The sequence below is a fragment of the Mirounga leonina genome, unplaced genomic scaffold (genome assembly GCF_011800145.1).
Source record: "Mirounga leonina isolate KUSES-001 unplaced genomic scaffold, KU_Mleo_1.0 Mir_173, whole genome shotgun sequence".
Lineage (NCBI taxonomy): Eukaryota > Metazoa > Chordata > Mammalia > Carnivora > Phocidae > Mirounga > Mirounga leonina.
In genome coordinates, this window is record NW_023270447.1 from 76,623,694 (window position 1) to 76,641,275 (window position 17,582).

Sequence of the window (17,582 nt, forward strand, 5' to 3'; positions counted from 1 at the left end):
TCTCTCTCACTCTGGCTCTCACTCTCTATCTCAAATAAATTTTTAAAAAATCTTTAAAAAAAAAAATGACAGAGAAGAAACAGCAGGAGTAAGGAGGGATTCTGGTTAACCTGGCCTAATGAGATTCTTACTGCAACTGGACAATGCAGGAATGAGCACAGAAACCCAAAAGTCAAGGCCTGAGAAGTTCAGGGGAGCCTGAATAGAGTTTGGTCAAGGGGAGGGTGTTTGTCACTATTCAGTTGATGATTTAATACTATGAAATAACTTTGTTTTCCTGGAAGGCTCAAGATAAACCAATCCATACTTCTCGAGCCAACTCGGGGTCAGGAGTATTCAGCCGACTGGACGCTTTGGCCTCTGCCCAGAGTGGAAACGGCAGCTGCTGACCTCAGGGTTGCTTAATCACCAGGGGCCCAGCCAGCCAGGCGGCAGGAAGCGCCTCCCTCTGACCCATTTCCTTTGACCCCTGCACTGGGACCTTGGATGTAGGCCCCTCTTTGTTCAGGGGACAGTTCTTCCTGCTCCTCCTCCAGCCTAGCGGCTCATTTTGTCCCCAACCCTTTGTTTCCCCTTCCTCCACTCCCCTGAATTCTTTCAGGCAGGGGTGCAGCTGGGGAGTGAAATGAGGGCTTCCTCCACCTCCAGGAGGTTGTCACCCCCTCATAAGCTGCCTTCTCACCGTCCCTATTCACTGAGTCTTGCTCACTCCAACTCAACACCTGGACCCTGAATGTGTCTTTGGCCTTTTTAACTCCTCCACTGTCCCAAGAACAGGTGGAGACACCTGAGCACAGAAATGGTAGATAGGACCCTTTACGAAAAACAAGCCAGACTGAGAACTGGGACTGGTGCTGTGATAGAGAAGACCCCCTGTGGGAGGAAGGACTTGGATTAGGCCTGGAAGAGTCAAGATCAAAGAGGTAAGCAGGAGTGATGGGCCTGCAGGCTGGCAGAAGGGCAGAACCCAGACTCGGAGGCAGGAATACGTGGGCAGCCTCGAATTCAGATGGAGACCTGAGGCCCTCTAACGAATGGTTTGCAAATTTCAGATCGTGACCCTGCAGTGGGTGATCAGAATTGTTTCTTTGGCTACAAAGAGCATTTTTTAAAAATGAAATAGAGTAGAAGTAAAGAAGATAGAAATGAAAATGTCAGAGGGTATCCCACATCATAAGGATTATTACCATTTCCTGAAATTGACCTTGCAATTTTAGATACAGTATGTAAGTAATAGAGGTGGACTGGGTCATGATGTAAAACGAATTTGTCATGGATTACACGTAAAAAGAATTTAAAAAAAAAACAAACCTCTTACCAACCCCTCCTCATTTTACAACTGAGAAGACTGGGGCTCAGAGAGGCAGCTCAGGCAGAACAGGGACCTGGACACCGACCTCCTGCCCACGGGGCTCCTTCTCTACACTCCGTCCCACCTTCCCCCGCTGACGGAGCAGACCGAACTCGGTTCTTCAACACTCTGGCCCCTATTAGTTTTACCATCCCAAGGACACTCCACTTTTTTTTTTTAAGTTTTTATTTAAATTCCGGTTAGTTACCAGACAGCATAATATTATTTCAGATGTACAATATAGTGATTGCACACTTCCCTGCATCGGCCTGCGCTCACCACAAGTGCACTCCTTCATCCCCATCACCTATTTCCCCCATCCCTCACCCACCTCCCCTCTGGTACCCATCAGTTTGTTCTCTAGAGTTCCGAGTCTGTTTCTTGGTTTGCCTCTCTCTCTCTCTCTCTTTTTTTTTTACCTCTGCTTTTTTGTTTTGTTTCTTAAATTCCACATATGAGTGAAATGGCATTTGTCTTCCTCTTACTGACTTATTTCACTTAGCATAATACTCTAGCTCCATCCACATCACTGTACATGGCAAGATTTCATTCTTTTTTGTGGCTGAGTAATATTCCATTGTGTGTGTGTGCGTGTGTGTGTGTGTGTGTGTGTCACATCTTCTTTATCCATTCATCAGTCGGACACTTGCGCTGTTCCCATAGTTTGGCTACTGTAGATAATGCTGCTAGAAACATTGGGGTGCATGTATCCCTTTGAATTAGTATCTTTGTATTCTTTGGATAAACATCCCCTAGTGCAATTGCTGGATCACGTGGCAGTCCTATGTTTAACTTTTTGAGGAAACTCCATACTGTTCTCCAGAGCGGCTGCACCAGCTTGTGTTCCCACCAACAGTGCAAGAGGGTTCCCCTTTCTCCGCATCCTCGCCGACACCAGTTGTTCTTGATTTTATCCATTCTGACAGGTGTGAGGTGGCATCTTATCGTAGTTTTAAATTGCATGTCCCTGGTGATCAGTGACATTGAGCGTCTTTTCATGAGGGACACTTCACTTTTATTCATTCCATGAACCCTTGCTGAGGGCCTACCCTGGTTTGGGTCTTTGTGCCAGGTACCGGAATAGTATGGAGTTTACAATGCAAGTGTAGGATTTACTGACTGATACCAGTTTTCTCCTGAGTTAACTTTTAAATTTTTGGTTTCAGATTGGGGATGTTAAAAAGTATTCTGATAGGGGCGCCTGGGTGGCTCAGTCGGTTAAGCGTCTGCCTTCAGCTCAGGTCATGATCCCAGAGTCCTGGGATCGAGCCCCGCATCGGGCTCCCTGCTCGGCGGGGAGCCTGCTTCTCCCTCTCCCTCTGCCTGCCTCTCTGCCTACTTGTTCTTTCTCTCTATCTCTCTGTCAAATAAATAAATAAATAAATCTTTAAAAAAAAAAAAGTATTCTGATAATTGTTTAAATAGTAGGGAAGGGCGCCTGGGTGGCTCAGTCAGTTAAGCGTCTGCCTTTGGCTCAGGTCATGATCTCAGGGTCCTGGGATCGAGCCCTGCATTGGGCTCTCTGCTCAGCAGAAAGTCTGCTTTTCCCTCTGCCTCTGTCCCTCCCCACCTCCTACTTTCTCTTGCTCATGCGCTCTCACTCTTTCTCTCAAACATAAATAGTCTTTTTAAAAAATAAAAAAGAGTAGCGAAGACTTGATTGAAGAATACTGCGTTAGGGGTGGGAGATGGGGCTCTACTCCCAGTACAGGACAGACAGCTGGGGATTCACAGCCAAGGAGCAAGGTGAGGGGTCGGTTACAGGAGACCTCCAGCGTAGGGGCACTCTAAACCACCTAACAGGGTTCTTGCTGAAGGCAGGCCAAGGACTTGGACATCAAAGGTGAGAGATGAGGAACTTAATGAGCATCAGGGGTGGGGGGATGATTTAGCAGGATTCTTTGCTAAGACCTGGCTGGGCAGACTTAATACAAGACAGGGGCCAACATCAAGGCCAACTTGGAAAAAGGGTTCAGAGGAGCCCAACTACAGTTCCATCAGAGTCTTTGTCAGTGACAAGATCTCTCTCTACCTTATGTATCTTGTGTTTCCACTCGTCCCTGGTCCCTGATATTTATATGCTATATACCTAGCATGTAAATGCTAGGTAGTATCAGTAGGTGGGAAAACTGAGATTTAAGGAAATCAAGTCCCTTGACCAAGGTCACACAGCTGTTCGCCGGGAGAACTGGGAATAGAGACCCAGGTCCATCTGTGCTTAGAGCCCAGATGTTTAACCGGTGTGCTATCCTGCTTCTCAAAAATCCATACCCAGCGTTCTGTTACTGAAGATGCCGGGGTGTTACCCGCCTATGCTTGAACCGCTGTCTGAGCCCGTGATGAGCGCCCAGGCTATTAATGAATGCTTTGAGAGTCTCGAGGCTCAGATCTGCACTCACCCCAGCCCACGCTGGTTATTTATAGCATGGGTTGTTTACTGCTAGGGCTGGGCTGGCCACAAGGGCAAAGAACAGACTGAAATACCCCCCTGCGGGGGCTGAGCACCCAAGCCCAAAGTTTGGCTCCAAAGTCCAGTTCTGTTGATCACCGCTGTAAGGTATCTCTTCAACTGTCCTCTCTCCTCTGTCCCCAGGGCCCCCCTGGGCATGCTGAGTCCCTCAACACCCCTGGCCTGGATGCATGGCAGCTTAGAAAGAAACACAGTTAAGAGTTAGTGATGGCCACCTCCTCCCCTGTGGCAGGTTCTGGGGGCATTTTTGTCTTCTTCCTTATATTTTTCTAAATTTCAAAAAATGTCTGCCTTGAAAATTATTACTTGTTCTGGGGGACCCTTGGGCGAGTTTACTGTCTGAAGCAGGCCCCTTCGGTCTGTAGCTCACCATCATTGCACTCTGGGCAAGGGCCCTCTGCTGTATCAATTTTACTGATGTACTGAATTTCTTTTGTCTCCTTTCCTCCCTCCCCTGCCACAGGTAACCCCTCTGCGTTACCTCCTGGGTCCCTAAGTCTCCTTGACTTTAATGTATCCTTGTAAACTGTGCTGCACTGCTTTGTAGGAGCAGGTGTTTTCTAATCTACAAAAATAGTCCTGTCCTACCTGTCTTACTCTGCGTCTTCTCTTTTGTAACTTGACAACTCTGTGGACATTGTTTGTTACTGTTTACTTTCATAATCAGGAAAAAAAAAAAAAACCCTCACAACTAACCAAGGTTGAGTCTGAGGGATGTCAGGGGGAGCTGTGAAGGGATGTGAAGTCACATGTTTCCTTCTTCTGAAACACAAAGGCAACGCCTTGGAAAAGAGGAGGTACCCCTGGGGAGGGGAGGTATGTGTATTCATCTAGAAGTTTCCAGCTATCCTCGCTGGGAGGGGCAGGAGGGGGAGCAAATGGGCCCAACAGGAAACGCCAGAGCCGGCAGGGCGCATAGGACAGATCCAGCCCCACGGACGGACGTGTGCTGTTTGCCCCTCACCGTGTTCGATTACAAAATCAAGGAATTCCACTTCTTTTGAGAAATCCTATAGTCTGGCCACTCCACTCTGAAGTTACAACCAGCTCTCCACCTGCCCTTGCACCAAGCTGCGTTTGCCATACTGGCCTTAAATTTTATCAGATCCTTAAACCTCTTTAAGGGTTTAAACCCTGACCCCCTGGACACCTTAAGAATTACATCCCAAGGATGACAAAACCTGGCCTGCGGACTACTGTGACCCCTCTTACGCCACTGCAGACCTCATTAATTGATTAATTGATCAGACACATTTTCCTACTGAGCTTGTACTCAGCTTCAGAATCCTTCTCAACACTATGGTTGGGTAACAACCACCAACGTACCAGACTTGGCGCTGAAGCTAAAATCTATCTGTCGTTCCTGGAAACCCGATCATTTCATCTTTTAGAGGAGACTAAGACCCAGAGAGAGAAAAGGACTTGCCCAAGGTCTGCAGAGCTTGAGGACAGCATTGCCTAAGGATTAACATGATGCCCACCAAGTCTTCCAACTTGCCTCCCAAATAAAACTTGAGTGACCTCATCAAAGTCTACTTGGTCACAATATTTTATTGAGCACGTACTAGGTGCCAGGCACCACAGCCAATTGCAAAGGATACAGCAGTGAATACGATAGGGAGACCTGTGCTGTGATGGGGTGGACAGCCATGTGAGAGGGAAGGACAAGAATTATAGTGTAAGAAGTGCTTATGACAGTGGGGCTTAACCTTGCCTCGGTAGTCAGGGAGGGCTTCCCAGGGGAGGCAATGGCATTGCAGTTCACATCTGAATGATGGGGGGAAGCCATTTCTAGTCGAGAGAACAGCAAACGGTCCTGAGGATGGAGAAAGTGGGGCATCTTTAAGAAACTGAAATAAGGCCCCAGACCCCAGTGGCTCAAATATAGAAGGGAGAGGGGAAAGGACCTGACCCCCTACCCCAAATCCCTACCTCCCACCCCTGCCCCTGTTGAGCACCTCTTCATATATTTAACATGTAGATATCATCTCATAATATCAAAGCTTTTGCTGTTTTCTCTTAATATTATATTGTGAGCATTTTCCAAAGTGATTGTGATTTTTTTAAAAACAATTTCTAATAGCTGCATTACATTTCAGCACAGGACGTACCATAATTTATTAAATAATTCTTCTATTATGGAATGCTTAGAATGGCTCCTGGTTCTCACTATCATAAATAATACCAATGTAACCATCTTTGATCATATGATTAATTTCTTAAAATAGATTTCTATAAGTTAATTACTATTTCAAATGCTATGAGCATGTTTAAGATTCATGAGAGCGGGTGCCTGGGTGGCTCAGATGGTTAAGCGTCTGCCTTCGGCTCAGGTCATGATCCCAGGGTCCTGGGATCGAGTCCTGCATCGGGCTCCCTGCTCAGCGGGGAGCCTGCCTCTCTCTCTCTCTCTCTCTCTCTCTCTGTCTCTTATGAATAAATAAACAAAATCTTAAAAAAAAAAAAAAGATACATGAGAGCAACGACAGCTTTGTGCGGGGCTGTCTCACATAATACCTGCAATCACCCTTTGAAGGTTCCCAGGTGAGGAAGCTAAGGCTTGGAGGGGCACACGACCCAGGTGTCACATAGGTGACAAGGGAGCTGATTAAGAAATGTGGACTGTGAGGCCCATCTGGACCTGTCAAATCAGCATCTCTGTACTTTGAGCGCTTGAAGCTCTCCTGCTGATTCCGATGAAGTTAAAGTTTGAGAAACATCGGGCGCCTGGGTGGCTCAGTTGGTTAAGCGTCTGACTTTGGCTCAGGTCATGATCTTGGGGTCCTGGGATCGAGCTTCTTCGCGCTCCGGGCTCAGCAGGAAGTCTGCTTGTCCCTCTCCCTCTACCCTTCCCCCCACTCATGCTCATGCTCTCATTCTCTCTTTCTCTTTCTCAAATAAGTAAAAATCTTTAGAAGAATAAAAATTAAATTAAAAAAATAAAGTCTGAGAAACACCGACCATCTTCAAGCTCCTTGTTTCCAGTTGAAGAAATTAAGACCAGAAAAAGAAAGTGCTTTGACACACAGAACATAGGTTCTCCCCGGGCCAGCAATGAAACCTAGGTCTAGACCAGTTCCAGAGGCTCCACTCAAACCACCAGCCCTCACTGTAAAACCTGCTGTCGGCTTACTTTCAGGTCACGCTCCCACTAAGTGTCCGAGCGTGTCTGTCTCAGCACATGCTTGCCGACGGTGCTATTGGTTTGGGTTCTTTTCTTAGCTTGATAAGTGAATCACCACGTTTTAAACATGCCTTAGGCAACCACCTAAAAGAGTACCTGTAGTAGAACTTTGTAAAGATACACAATCCTTTTCCATATACGCATCACCACCAGCATTTGCCTTTAGTAAATTCAAATAGCTGGACATCGGGTTTTTAAAAGTTAAAAAGAGTAACAGTTTGGTCAAAACTTATCCCACGTGCTTGCAAGTGCACATTGTTTTCATGTTCCTAGGTTAATTCAGGCACCAACATGCATATGGGAAACTGAGTCATCTGAAGGGGTCAGATGGCCCAGATTTTAACAAAGGCTGCTTCCCCGGGGCCTGCTGGGAGAGACGCCACCCTGAATGTTCCTCCCTCCCTCAGGAGCTAAATATAGCACAGCCTGAGGCCCAGCATGGGATAGATGCATCCAGTAGGTGGCGGAGTCTCACAGGGCATGGGCTGGTGAAGCTGGCTGTCCACACTGGAAAAACCAGCTTGAGAAAATCAGCTCCGGGGCGCCTGGGTGGCTCAGTTGGTTAAGCGACTGCCTTCGGCTCAGGTCATGATCCTGGAGTCCCGGGATCGAGTCCCCCATCGAGTCCCGGGATCGAGTCCCCCATCGAGTCCCCCATCGAGTCCCCCATCGAGTCCCCCATCGAGTCCCCCATCGAGTCCCCCATCGAGTCCCCCATCGGGCTCCCTGCTCGGCAGGGAGTCTGCTTCTCCCTCTGACCCTCCTCCCTCTCATGCTCTCTGTCTCTCATTCTCTCTCTCGCAAATAAATAAAATCTTAAAAAAAAGAAAAAAAAGGAAAAAAAAGAAAATCAGCTCCTGGGCCCTCCTGTGCAGATGCACCTAGCCCTGTCTGGGGAAAAAGAGAACAGACTTCCTGAGCCACCGGCCGGGCTACCCAAGGTGTGTCCAAGGACCAACAGCATCCCCTGGGAACTTGTTAGGAATGCAGATTCTCAGGCCTCCCGGAGCTGACTTCAGCCAGGAATCTAGGGTGGGAGAGGCAGCAATTTATGTGTTAATGAGCCCTCTGGGTGATTCCAATGCATGCAGAAGTTATAGAAACACCAATTAACTCCAACTTCCTCATTTTAGGAATGGGGAAATACAGGTGAGACAAAGGAAGTGACGTCACAGCCGGACAGGAGCCGAGACCCCACTAGAACCCAGATTCCTGGTGTTTGTTCCCCCTTAGTCTTAAAGTATCTTCTTTGTTCCCTTCATTCATTCGTTCATTCGAGCATCATTCATGCATTCAGCCCGCCATTCCCCACCGCCGGCTGCGGTGGGGCCTCGGCATCCAGCACTGTGGACACTGAGCCTGAGCACACCCTTGCATGTTTTCTAGCATTCTCTGTCGCCACTCCCTGGATGTCAGTAGAACCCTCCCAGCGGTGCCGCTTCGGATGGTGCCGGACGTCGCCTCTGTGTAAGTTTGCCAGAGAAAATACAGAATGCCCAGTTAAATTTCAATTTCAGAGAAACAACAATTAATTTTTTAGTTTGTGTGTGTCCGGTATTGTCATCCTATATTGTTACTTGCTGAATCTGGCAGCTCTGCCTCAGGGGCAAAATCTCCCTTCCTGAGAACCACTGGCCCAGGTCCATCCCTTGGGGTCTGGGATAGGGGGGCAGTAAGTAAAAAGATCTGACGAAATAATCAAATGCCATTCACCAGGGAGGGCAGGAACCTTATCATACTCATCTCTGTACCCCTAGGAAGAAGTAGGTTTTCATGTTACCTATCTGATAAACCATAAAACAGACTCTTAACTATAGAGGACATACTGAGGGCTGCTGGAGGGGAGGTAGGCGGGGGGATGGGTTAAATGGGGGATGGGCAGCAAGGAGGGCACTTGTAGTGATGAGCACTGGGTGTTGTATGTAAGTGAGGGATCGCTAAATCCTACACCTGAAACTAATATTACACTGTATGTTAGCTAACCGGAATTTAAATAAAAACTTGAAAATATGTATTCTATCTGATAACAGGTCTGAAAACACTTTTATGTGGACCAGGTACCTGTGTATTTACTAAGCCCAGGACTGGGCATGAGGGACAAGATCCCTGCCTTCAGGGAGCCCGTGGTCTAGCAAATATAAATGAAAAATGGGATTGGTTTTGACCCACATAGCCTTTTTAAAAGATCTGACTTTGTGGTCAACATTCTAAAATTGGAAGCCATTACATAAAAGTCGGGATTTCTATTCTCTCTTGGAAAATGGGGCACATGTTCCAAATGCTCGGAAACTGGCACTTGGGTCTGCATTCCCATGCAGCAAGTCTGGCTGTCCTTGAGAGATGCCAGCGCCTTTGACTGGGTCACGTGTCCCCGTCCCCCCACAGTCCCCACCGCTCTCTGTTGCACCATACCAGCACCCTTCACCCATCTCTGTTATCTGGCGGGCGCCTATAGGCATTGGATTTCAAAGCTCTGATCTGATAGGCAAGAGGGATCGGAATGGAATGTCCTTCCAGGTGGTCTGCGTAAGGCTGATGCAGTACCTCCATTTTGCAGATGAAGAAACTAAGGTTTAGGAAGATGAAATGAATTGCTCAGGGTCACAACAGCTCCGCTGGAGTAGAACCCAGGTCCCTTGACTCCAGGACCTATACCTATGCCCTGCCCTGGCCAGAGTTCCTTGTGAGAAAGAGCTCAATTACAGGCACAAGAAGCCTGTGGCACTGGGGCGACCCAGAGGGGAAGTGGTGACAGGGACGGAAGGCCAGACGTCCTCATGCTCACTCATCTGTGAGAAAGAGTAAAAGCGAGAGAAAGCTGCCTTGGGGTGGCTGTTGAACAGGAGCTCTGACCGGGACCCAGGGCCAGCTCCTAGACACACAACCACCAGGACTCCTCAGCGCCCGGCAGGGTCAGGGAGCTCAGCCACAGACTACCGTGAGTAGCTTTCTGTTGTTGCTTTATTTGGGGCCTCTTCCTCATTTCAGAAAACCTGTGTTGTATGAAACCTGTGTTCCTACTTTACCCCGTCCCCCTGCCGGGATGTAAGAAGCTGGGGGGCCTGTCTGGGACCAGGAAAGTGATACCATATGAGGAGGACTCCTAAGGTGTATGAGGACAACTCACAGGATGGCTCGGGGCTGGTGCGGTCCTCGCCCTCGGACAGGACCATGAATCAGCACGCACAGAAGGAGGTAGTCACCGACATGCAGACAGCCTGATGGGGCAGCTTGGCATTAGCACCACGCTAGACCCAGGAGGCCAGGGCTCCGCTCCATGGAGGTTCTGCTCAGCAAGCCAGTAATGTTTACGAGCGTGCCCCGCACCAGCACCCAGGGGAATCGCAGCACTGGTAACCCCATGGCCTCAAGAAAATCAGTCCCCCTCTTTCCCATTCAGCTCCCTCTTCTGAGAACCTTGGGCCCGAGACCAGCACTCACGGGCCCGTGGTGAGGGCTGGCTGGATAATGCTGGGGCCAGATGGGCTCCCGGGCTCGGCAAACGGCTACGGTGGAGATTCTGATCCTCACACCGTCTGCCGCTGCTGGCGAGTAGAGATAAGGATGACGAGGCTGCAAGCTGTTTTTCCCTCAAATGGGTGGCAGGTAGACACCTTGAGGACACAAAGGCCAGGACTGAGGCAGAGGAGGGGCTCGAGAGGAATCTGGGTAGGCCTTGGGAGGCAGTGCCCCAACGACCCTGGCCCCAGCATTAATTTCTACCAGTGAACCACATTTTGGTGGGTTAAGACCAGATGGTTAAGGTGGGCAAAATGGTAGCACGGCTCAGCTGAGCAGAGCCCTCCAGTGGGTCTCTTCTCTTCCCTCCACATCTCGTTGCACCTGTTACTCTTACCCTGTGCTCTCAGATGTACACAGAATGTTCTTTCGTTCATTCTTATTACAGCACCTTCAATGGGACTCAGAGCTCTCACCCTACTGGGCTGGTCAAAAATGGAGTCTCAGTGTGTAGTGAGCTTCTCTCACTCTCCAGCATTGCACATCGAATCCTAGGGTCTCATACAGAGCACAGAACAAGGGAAGGCACCTGGCCTTCGTGCCACCCTGGCTCCCCCTATAAGGGATGCCCATTGTCCAAAGGGATTTGACCCCTGAAGTCCAGCCCTGTCCACTTCCCTAATGTGCCTAGAGTCCAGATTCTTTGCCAAGATTTGAAATCACTGTGCCTTGGGTTTAAGCTCAGGATTGGGTTACCAGCCGGTAACTTCACCCAGAGGCCCCACCACCTCCTCAAGGCAGCAGAGCCCAGGATGTCAAAACTCAAGGGACCTGTGACCCTGGGACCCTCTCTCCTGCATCCTTGGCTTTGGATCACTCTTCTCCCCAGCCACCTGAGATTCTGGCTTTAACCTTCTCACTGAACTCAGGTTTTCACAAAGAACCGAAAAAAAGGGCGGTCTTCAGATAGCTTCTGCTTTCAACCCCTGCAAAATGTCCCTGGGCCAGGAGACACCAAGGCTGCTCTTGGAAGGGAGACAGGCAGCCGTATCTTACAGAGAGGAAAATCAAGGCTCAGAGGCAATGGTGACTCATTCAAGGTCGCCTGGCCAAGGAAGAGTGCATCCAGTGTCAAGTCCAGCTCTGTGGACTCCAAAACTTGTGCTATTGATCACGGGATCCTGTGGAAAACCCAAGTCCCCCTCACCAAGGCATCAGGTGAACCTTGGATGAGCCACATCACCTTTTTTTTTTTTTAGATTTTATTTATTTATTTGAGAGAGAGAGAGAGCACGAGCAAGGTGAGGGGCAGAGGGAGAAGCAGACTCCCCGCCAAGCAAGGAGCCCGATGCGGGACTCGATCCCGGGAATCTGGGTAGGCCTTGGGAGGCAGTGCCCCAACTGCCCAAGGCAGGCGCTGAACCGACTGAGCCACCCAGGCATCCCTCACATCTAACCCGTAGTTTCTCCAACTCCAAAAATGAGCAAAACATTACCAACCTGCCTCAAAGGGGAGCTCATTTATTTTCTTAAGTTCACGTTTACGGCGCATTCACTACGTGCTGGAGCTCAGTTAGCACTGCTGCCTTGTCCAGTGTTCTCAACAGCCCTGAGAGAGACACACTGTCACCACCCACATCTGAGAGGTGAGAAGATGAAGCTCACGCAGGATTAAGACCTTGCCCAAGGTCACACAGCTGGTGGTAAATGGCAAAGCCAAGAGTCAAACCCGGGGCTGTCTGAATGCAGAACTGGCTATACTGCAGTGAGAACCAGCTAGGGACATGGGCGTGCAGAGCTCCTCGAAAGGGCTGTGGTGCAATGCACGCTCCAGGAACCATCAGCCCTCTTCCAGCTGAGCTCAGGAAAGAATTTAAGACCATTATTCCCTCTTCCCTCCATCTCCTCTGGAGAGATAGGGTCCACAGAGCATGGGGTGTATCCTGCCCCACCCCCAGGCAGTGAAGACCCCAAATGCCAAGGAAAGAAAAGGACAGATCAGTGGGGTAGACCAGAAGGGGAGGATCCCCCCCGTCTCATTAAAGCCAAGTGTGGGAAAGGAGGCTCCATCCAAATCAGGAGAGTGTTGGTGAGACTTCTGGGCAGAAATGAGTTGGTTTGGGCGTCCTGTGGGCTTTGCTGCCTCTCTTCTCCTCCCCTACCTGCTCCTACTCTTACAGATGAGGCCTCCAATCTTCTGCTCACACAGTGACTCAGAGGCAGCCCCTCACACCACAGCTCCCCCCTCCCCTCTGCCCTTCTCTCCCTGGGGGGTTGGGTCCACCCCAAAGTTCCTCTGAGAACTACAGCTGCATTCACGATGTTGCCTCTGCTAGACAGTGAATCCGTCCTCTGTGTGTCTCCGTGGATCTGTCTGGGTCCTGGGGGGATCTGACAGAGCTGAAAGCAGGAGACGGGAGCCTGCTGAGAACCGGGAGGGGGTGCAAGGTGTTTCATGGACCTTCTCCAAGACTTCACATGAGTCCTATCTTAATAGTACCCACTTGGCAGATGAGATCACCAAGGCTCAGTCACAGCAGGTAAATGGCAGAGATAAGACTCAAGCCCAGGTCTGTGTTTTCACTACTTTCCACTAGCTTTGCCCAACAGGGAGGGAAGTGTTCCAGAAGGTTCACACCATTAGAAGGTCATGGAGCTTGGTTCCATTCTTTTGAAAATTAGTGAATAATTATTTTGCTACTTAAAAGATATTTTTCTCAGTGTGAGAGCATCTTAGGATAAACAGAAGAATCAAAAGCAGAAGTTAGTGGTAATCAAACAAATGACAATCTAATTTCTCCCAACCAGGATGTTTATCATTTGGCCACTGCAGTGGCTTTGGCTGATACATGCTTTTACGTTGGTCTTATTCTTCATCGTTTATTATTTAATTTATACCCTTAATGAACCAGTGATTAAAGTCAGGATGCAAAAGGAACTCTGATGTCAGAAACACAAGGAAATAAGGAGAAGGAAGCTGATACCTCCCCTGCAAATTTCCCTCAAGATTCATAAATCGTGTTTATCTGATCACATTTCTTACATAGCTTATCAGGGAAATTCTTGCACTTCCCAAAACTTCAAACAGTGTTAAAAAGAGAAAATAATATGTGCTCTTTCATCACCTGTGTCAGACATATAGGTGATCTACACCTGCAGGGCTCATGCAGAGAGATGCTTGCCCGCAGGGACCTGAGATCTATTTTCTCTTGCATAAGACAAACATTAAGATTCTTCTAAAAAGGTACATATCGGCTTTCTAAGCATCAAATGCCAGAATTTAAACCCTCCGGTCCTGAAAGTGATTTCCCTTCTCTTGTTACATCTCAGCCTATTTTAATGTCCATTTGGTCCCCCAATAAAACATCACTTCAAAATGTGTTCACCAACCATGCATTCTCTTCTGTCATTTATGTAAAGTAGAGCAAGCACAGAGGCCACTTGGAAAGTGAGGAGAAGTTAGAATTTATCTTCACGGGCGCCTGGGTGGCTCAGTTAGTTGGTTAAGAGACTGCCTTCGGCTCAGGTCATGATCCTGGAGTCCCTGGATCGAGTCCCGCATCGGGCTCCCTGCTCAGCGGGGAGCCTGCTTCTCCCTCTGACCCTCCCCCCTCTCATGTACTCGCTCTCTCTCAAATAAATAAATAAATCTTAAAAAAAAAAAAGAATTTATCTTCACACATCATGCATATATTTTATTTTTTTATTTTTTTTAAAAGATTTTATTTATTTATTTGAAGAGAGAGACACAGCGAGAGAGGGAACACAAGCAGGGGGAGTGGGAGAGGGAGAAGCAGGCTTCCCGCCGAGCAGGGAGCCCGATGTGGGACTCGATCCCCGGACCCTGGGATCATGACCTGAGCCGAAGGCAGACGCTTAACGACTGAGCCACCCAGGAGCCCCATCATGCATATATTTTAAATGGTTTAAAATAAATGTGAGGGAAATTTTTGAACTGATACGCTTATTGAAAATAGTACATTTGACTTAAAATTGCTTCCTTCTTCACAGGCCATACAAAATCATGAAATGGCTCAACTAATTCCGCTTGGGGTTTCTAACATGATATATTACTCTGAAGCAGTTCCTGAGTCAGAAGAGACTGGAGACATTCCAGTCCGACCCCCTCATTATATTTTATTTTACTCTTTCGTTTTGGGCATGATCCTCAGAGAGCGCAGCACATAGACAATAAACATAATGGTTAACATTTATTGAGGGTAGATTAAGTGTCAGCCAGGCACTGTGCTACTCATCTGCTACATGCCACCTTCCCCATTTACTCCTCACAATGGTGGAGGTATTTTCATTATACCCATTTTACAGATGAGGACGCTGAGGCTCAGGGAGGTGTGGCAATTGCCCAAGAGACCACGGATGCAGTAAGAGACAGAATCAGAACTCACAACTGTGACTTGAGGCTGCCTCTTAAACCTCTGTCTGTAAATTCCTCTTTTTTTTTAGATTTTATTTATTTGAGAGAGAGAATGAGCAAGGGAGGGGCTGGGGAGAGGTAGAAGCAGACTCTATGCTGAGCGCAGAGCCCGATATCAGATTTGATCCCAGGACTCCGAGATCATGACCTGAGCTGAAGTCAGACACTTAACCGACTGAACCACCCAGGCTCCCCTTCTTATTCTCAGGCGCCCCTTCTTATTCTCAGTTGATCCTTATCTGTTTACTACCTGTCTTTACGGAAGCAGGAGATGGAAATCCAGGTCTCCTTGCAAGTTAGTGTACCAAGGGAATCAGTACACTGGGTCGGATCCCAAATTCCAGGCCAGAAATGGTAACATGCTTTCCTCTTCACTGCCCCAGGCCCCAAAGCAAACAGATGCACAAGTGCACATTAATTCGCTCTATCACAAAGGGGTAGGGGGAGTGTGCATGAGCATCACCTCCCCAAATGTCTGACCCATCTCTGGCTTCTCCTCATCTCTCCATGGCCTGACTGCCCACACCAGGTTTAATTCATTCATCAGCCTGCATCCAGCTGTCCCTGTGACCTCTAGCTGCAAATTTGGGGTGATGTGCCTTCTCTGAACCTGTCTGCTCAAGAAATGCTACCTGCCTCAGATAACAGTCACGAGCCCTCCCCCACTGTGCACACTGTCGAATATGATATGGGCATTATTAGCTCATTCTCTAAAAGGGAAGTTGCTGGAGTATAAGGTAGCTGAAAAAAGGAAGAAGATACTTGAAAACACTTACAAAACTGCCCTGTGGGGAGATTTCAGATTAGTTAGTTGATTACCAAGAATTAAAGAATGTAAAACAACAGGAAAGGAATGAACAAGAGTGCTGGTTCCCGGGGCCCCCAGCAAGTTTCTTAAATCTTTGGACTGCAATTTCCTCATCTGTAAAATACAGAAAATAATAATGCCAGCTTTGCAGGGTTGTTTTGAGGTTTAAATGAGAAAATGTGTGGAGAGCGCTAGTCCAGTGTCAAGCCTCATCATCATTATCCTCCGGTCGTCTTTTCAGATAGCAGTGCTGGGGAGAGGGAGAGAAAGTGACTTCTCCATAGAACCGAAGGGTGCCAGAGCCAGGCTCAAACCCTGAGCATCCAGTTCCTAACTTGGGACCCTTTTCTTTCCACCACATCACACACAAACACACTACAGTTCACTCGGGCACCCACACTACTGCTTAATTATTTTACATCATTATTTAATCAGCACATCAAGAATTCGGGTAGTAATAATTTCCCCAGTCACAGATGAAGAAACTGAGGCTCAGAGAGTTTGAGTAACTTGCCCCCACGTCACACAGCCCACCCAAGGCAGGGCTGGGATGTGAAGCCAGCGAGGTTTCATTCCAAAGTCTTGGCCCTTAACCTTTGCTACAGTGGAAAGAGGCCTCAGGCGCCATTTGGCTTAATTCCTCCCAGGAGGGAGGCTGGAGATGATACAGACAGATGAGGAAGAAAGGTCCGGGGAGAATGAATGTCCAGACAGCAGGCGGTGGCCCCAAAGACTCCTGGGTGGGAGTGATGAATGGTGAGTGGACAGCAGACTTGGGATGGAATCTTCCAGCCCCACAGGACAGATTCATGAGGAGTGAGTTTCTTTGCCAACCACTAGACGTTTGAGAACGGCCTTAATGATGATCCTTTGTAGGGGCACCTGGGTGGCTCAGTCGTTAAGCATCTGCCTTCGGCTCAGGTCATAATCCCAGAGTCCTGGGATCGAGACCCATGTCGGGCTCCCTGCTCAGTGGGAAGCCTGCTTTTCCCTCTCCCACTCCCCCTGCTTGTGTTCCCTCTCTCACTGTGTCTCTATCAAATAAATAAATAAAATCTAAAAAAAAAAAAGATGATCCTTTGTGCCAATTCTATAAATTACAAATTCTTTCCTTAAAGGACTGAAGGTGGCCTATATTATGAATTAGGGCAATAGAAATAAAAGCAAAGCATTAGAAACCACTAAAAAAAAAAAAAGAAGAAGAAGAAATGAATCAGGAACCAACCTTAGTTCTGAGCTTCCTGGCAGTGGACGGAAAAGAAAACAGAAAGTCTCTCTGAAGAAGCCTGCTTTTTTCCCAATGGACATTTGTTCATTCATTCATTCATTTATTCATTTATTCAATAAGTTGATTTTAAAATATCTAAGAGCCTACTTTATGCTAGGCCCTGTACTCAAATGCTGGAAATCCCAGGAAAAACGTATTAAAGAAATTGGTCTCGGGCGCCTGGGTGGCTCAGATGGTTAAGCTTCTGCCTTCGGCTCAGGTCATGATCCCAGGGTCCTGGGATTGAGTCCGGCATCCCGCTCCCTGCTCAGCGGGAAGCCTGCTTCTCCCTCTGCCTCTCTCTCTCTCTCTCTGTCTCTTATGAATAAATAAATAAAATCTTTAAAAAAAAATTGGTCTTGGGGGCACCTGGGTGGCTCAGTCAGTTAAGAGTCTGCCTTTGGCTCAGGTCATGATCTCAGGGTCCTGGGATCGAGCCCTGCATCAGGCTCCCTGCTCAGCAGGGAGTCTGCTTCTCCCATTCCCTCTGCTGCTCCCCCTGCTTGTGTGTACTCTCTCTCTCTGTCAAATGAATACATTTTTTAAAAATCTTAGGAAGGAAGGAAGGAAGGAAGGAAGGAAGGAAGGAAGGAAGGAAGGAAGGAAGG

The 17,582-nt window shown here is 48.2% G+C and overlaps 1 protein-coding gene across 6 annotated transcripts in view; it reads left to right on the plus strand.

Annotated features, from left to right (window-relative positions):
* Positions 1-549: 549 nt before the first annotated feature.
* The window catches only part of CNR2 (cannabinoid receptor 2), a 30,420-nt gene continuing 13,387 nt past the window's right edge, over positions 550-17,582 (plus strand). For 2 of the 6 annotated variants that reach the window (XM_035019502.1, XM_035019504.1), the window contains exons 1-2: positions 551-923; positions 8,392-9,943. The gene's annotated coding sequence lies outside the window, so the exon portion shown is untranslated. Of the gene's footprint in view, positions 924-8,391; positions 9,944-17,582 lie in introns of all 6 variants that reach the window. The other 4 variants (XM_035019503.1, XR_004681768.1, XM_035019501.1 and 1 more) reach the window with 4 other exon arrangements.